At 42.5% G+C, this 4,889-nt stretch overlaps 1 long non-coding RNA gene across 2 annotated transcripts in view; it reads left to right on the top strand.

Moving 5' to 3' along the window:
• Positions 1-1,226: 1,226 nt before the first annotated feature.
• Positions 1,227-4,889, top strand: part of LOC127009351 (uncharacterized) — a 40,753-nt gene continuing 37,090 nt past the window's right edge. For both annotated transcript variants that reach the window (XR_007761887.1, XR_007761886.1), the window contains exon 1: positions 1,227-1,415. This is a non-coding gene — a long non-coding RNA (uncharacterized LOC127009351). The remainder of the gene's footprint in view (positions 1,416-4,889) is intronic.

A 4,889-nucleotide genomic window follows, 5' to 3' on the forward strand; every position in this document is an offset into this window, starting at 1 on the left:
TTTTCTTTTCTTGCCACACGCCAGTAATTGACTGGCAGAGTGAAGAGACACACACAAAGAAATATACACACAGAGTTGACAGACAGCCATGAATATTGAGCTTCGAAGGGGGATATATATTTGTTTTAAAATAAACTTAAAGTTGTTCACAGGGAAGACATAAAAAAAAACTCTGAAGTGAATAGCCAATAGAAAAAGGGACAAAAGCAGCGCGTTGCCTCACCCTCGCCATTCTTTCCTCGGTGCAAAAAAAAAGCGGAAAGCGGTGATTGGGGGGAATTGATGTACAGTTCAGGTTCACAATCCTCCCACCTATTTCTCTTTCAATAGCATGTTTATGTTAAGAGAAAAAACAGCGATAGATTTCTGTTAATTGGACAAGCATGAACTACATTTTTCCCCGGTAATTTTTGACGAATGAGCTTTTTTTTCCTGTTGACGTATCACATTATTTTTTTTTATCAGACGTCACGGCTCAAGGTCAACAAAAAGAGTACAAAAAAAGCCCGCTACTCGCCGCTCCCATAAAAGATAAAAGTAAAGAGTAGCCAAAAGAGAGGTCAATTTCGGGTGGAGAGGTGTCTTGATACACTCAGACATTATCGTTAGTTCTTCGTCAAAAGTATAATTATTTGTGTATGTATTGATTTTAAATAATTGTTTCTCTCTCTCTCTCTCTCTCTCTCTCTCTCTCTCTCTCTCTCTCTCTCTCTCTCTCTCTCTCTCTCTCTCTCTCTCTCTCTCTCTCTCTCTCTCTCTCTCTCTCTCTCTCTCTCTCTCTCTCTCTCTCTCTGCTAAGAACGGTCATATTATATCATTTATGCATTGGTTTGAGTAATGTAAGTAAGTAAAGTAATTCAAGATATCGTGTAAGGCTCTCGATTGATTTCCCGCCTAATATACATGTCTAGAACAGCGCCTGGGAAATGTAGAGCCTGGGTTTGCTTGCTATTGTGTTCCTTTATTGTGCCGGGGGGATAATCCGACACGCAATTTTCTTTGAGTCTACTGTGCACGGAGGGAGGGTCCTGCACGCAATTTTCCTTGAGTCTACTGTGCCGGGTGGATAATCCTGCACGCAATTTTCCTTGAGTCTATCACTGAAAGATAATGGCTGGCTGGTATCACAAGCCTCGCACTCTCCCCTAGGTATTACTGGGCTATTACTTGTTGTCCCAAACACTCCCATTGCTGGTTACTTCTTATCCTCTCAGCTCGGAAAAACACCCGGCACTGATTCGAGATCTCGCCGGCTTGCTTCACTGAACCTACAACTGACGCAACCTCGGGCTATTGCGAGGTGACGTGCATACCTCGCCGCGCCACCCTAAGCAGTCGTCTCCCAGGTAGCTGAGGTGCCTCTTCCCTCCCGAGGAATAAGGATTTATAGCAGTGGTGTCCATCTTCCTTCGTCTGTAAGCATACTGTGCGACACTCTTGTGACCAGTGATACTCTGACTCTCATTTCTGGTGGTGAATCTCGTGTATTTGTTATTGTGCTATGTATTTCGTGTTTTGTGCTATCTTCTTGTGTACATGTGGTTTTGTTAGAGTTCATTTATTAGAGTTTACTATTGTCTTGTCTTAGAGTATTACCATTAAATATTGCATTAAGCATTATCCGTACGGCAAGATCACTTCTTTTCACTTGCCACAGGTGGTGGATTTCATGAAATACTTTTTTGTTAGTTATATTAAATTAAATTAAGGTTAAGCTAATTCACTCTTTCCATCGCCTTTTTAAATGTTAGTGTTCGGTCACTTAACAAAATTCCCCTAGACAACCTACTGAGTGCTCTTATCATTCTTGGGGGGCCTGTCCGGGATAATAATCTATGGTTAGTGCTTTTGTTGCTAAACGATTGTTACCTCACTCCTTCTGTGACTAAAAATTCGTTGTGCTTTCAGACTTATATTTTTTTGTGTATTTTCACCCCAGTGATATTTTTATTTTCACCTCAGATATATGTATTTTTTTAATTTGTTTTTGTGAGAGTTCACTGTCTAAGTGTTCAGTTGCTGCGTGTGCTTCGTGATTGAGCGTGTGGTTAACTGTGCCTTTAAAAAAACTCACTACACGGAAGATCCGGTGTAGAGGCACTTACCAGTACATCGCAGTGCTTAAATTACGCTCTAGCCTATTCGAATATTCCTGGTGGAGCACTTCTTCCCTACTAAGCTACGCTGACTCGTCTTTCACTTCTCACGGAACCAGCGACGTTCCGAATCTAATTCACTCACTCTATAATAACTTGACCAGTCCAAACTCAAACGAGTACTCCTTTGCCAGGTCTTGTGTGCGTATTGTGGGTATCGCATTCTCTGGTAATTCTCCACTGGCTCGTTATACCCATCGAAGTGATATCTCTCCAGGGGTCGCTCCCCTATCAAATCTCGTGTCTGGGTACTAGTTCAGTTAATAGCTCTGGAGTTATTCTGACTTGCGCTCAGTGCATCTCTCTAACCCTACTGTGATTTCTTATTTTTCATATTGACTTGCAAATAACTGCGGTTACAACCACTATGGATACTCCGTTCAATGCGGAAGAGTTTGTCGGTAATCCATCTGCTGAGGAACTTAAAGTTGCGTAAGTTACTAAAGACAAGCTCAAATACATCGCCGCGAATTTTGGCATCCAGTTCACTCACGAGACCAGAAAACTTCAATTAATGACTCTCATTCTAACTCCTCTCGGAGAGGAACAGGAGCTATCCTTTAGTCCGAAACAACCGCTTCAAAAAGGTCCTTCAGACCCCATGCTTCTCTTGGAAATTGATAGTTAAAATGCAGACATTACAAATGAAATTAGAATATGAAAGAAGAAGAACGCGAACGTGAAAGAGGAACGCGGACGTGAGAGGAAAAAGAAAAAAGACCGTGAACATCAATTACAAATGCTTCAACTACAGAATCGGGGTCACGCCTCTCAACACCAAATAAGATAAAAGTAACTAAGTTTCTGCCTCTTTTACCTCAATTGTCAGATTACGATCCTGAATCATTCTTTAGAGTTCGAATCCTCTGCCACCCATTTTCAGTTACCATTTTCAGTTACCTCAAGAGGATCGGACATGGCTCGTCAAGCCAAAGCTCACTGGGAAGGCTCTAAGCGTGCTAGATGGAGTACAAGATAACACCGACTATGAGGTAGTAAAAAATGCCATACGTACAGCCTATGCAGTAACCACAGAAAGATACCGACAAAACCTCCGCACAGCCTATGCAGTAACCACAGAAAGATACCGACAAAACTTCCGCAACCTGAACAAACCTACCGGTCAAACCTACCACTTTCGATGATCTGGTAAACCTCTTAGCGCTGGAGAAATTCAAACGTAAGATCCCATACTCAATCATGTTGCACATCAGACAAGAATGAGACCGCCCTACTCAAAGCTGCACAAATATATAGTTTTCCTTAGTACATCGCCCTACATTCTCGGGAGAGAAGAAAACTCGGCCTGTTGTTAAGTCAGGTGCAAGTATTCAGAAAGATGGTAGACCTGTAGATACTGAATCCAAGTCTAGTATATTCTTCTCTTTTTGTAAGAACACTGGCCACCTCATAAAGAACTGTCCTGATCCTAGGTGTAAAGTGGCTAAAGTAGGTACATTTTCTAAACCTGTTGCTTCACTGAACACCTTAGGTTCACTCCCTGTTGATGATCCTTTTAAACCCTTCAGGTCACAAGGCACTGTCTCCCTCAACACTGATTCTGAGGAGCGCCCTATTTAGATTATGGGGGATACTGCCTCTGCCCAGTCAATCCTCTTGATATCTGCACTTCCAGGAGTAGGACGGAAGTATACTGGGGAGAAGGTATTTCTTAAGGATTTTCACCAGCAATTCCCCGTACCTCTGGCTAAGGTGCACCTTAATTGTCAGCTTGTCAGGGGAACAGTGACTGTAGCTGTCTGTGATGACAGTTCTTGCCCATTCCTCACGCTAACTTCCTGTTAGCCAGTATTATGCTCGGGTTCATAGCGAGGAGCTTCTAATCTAAGACGCCAGGAGTAGTGGTATCTTTCTATAATTAGCTGGTCAGGCCGCACCTGGAATACGCCGTACTATTCTGGTCCCCTAATTACAAAAACGACATTGAATTACTCGAGTAAAGCGATGCGTTAAAAATGATACCATCATTGATTACTCAACCTTACTAAGAACGATTCAAGCGACTCAACCTCTTCACGTTGAAAAAGAGACATCTACGGGGAGACATGATACAGGTTTCCCAGTACCTGAACAAGTTCAGCAATGTTGCTCACTCCAAACTCTTCACGCAACAAACTAACCAGAAAACAAGAAACAACGGTAAAACAATTCAAGCCAAGCGATGCAGTACAAATATAGGCAGAAGGTGTTTCTTGAACAGAGTCGTCCGCCACTGGAAGAGCCTTCCTGCAGGAGTGGTTATTGCGGAAACGATCATCTCCTTTAAGAATCGCATTGGTCGTCACTTTCCTTCGTCGGGAGTGAACTAAACGTACCCACGAGCACGTAATGAAGTGCTTTGATATTTCCGCAGGTGACTCTAGTGGCTGACGGACCGATTAAATCACTAAAAACAGGCAGCCTCGCAATGAGCCAACAGGCTTTTTGTTGCCTGCTCGTCCATGTTTCCTCCTTCTCCTCCTCTTCCTCCTCCTCCTCTCCTTACTCTTGTTTTCTCCTTCTCCATTTATTACTTTTATTCTCCCCTTTACTTGCCCCTTCTGTTCTTTTTCATCTTCATCCTCCTCTTTCTTCTCCTCCTCCGCTTCTTCCTCCTTGTTTTCTCCTGTTCTGTTTCCATTATTCTCCTTTTTATTATTTTACTCGCTTATATTTTTTTGTCACTTTGATATGTAACGGTGTCAGATTGTTGTTATATTAGTCTTTCTCGTT

Source organism: Eriocheir sinensis, chromosome 40 (genome assembly GCF_024679095.1).
Source record: "Eriocheir sinensis breed Jianghai 21 chromosome 40, ASM2467909v1, whole genome shotgun sequence".
NCBI lineage: Eukaryota > Metazoa > Arthropoda > Malacostraca > Decapoda > Varunidae > Eriocheir > Eriocheir sinensis.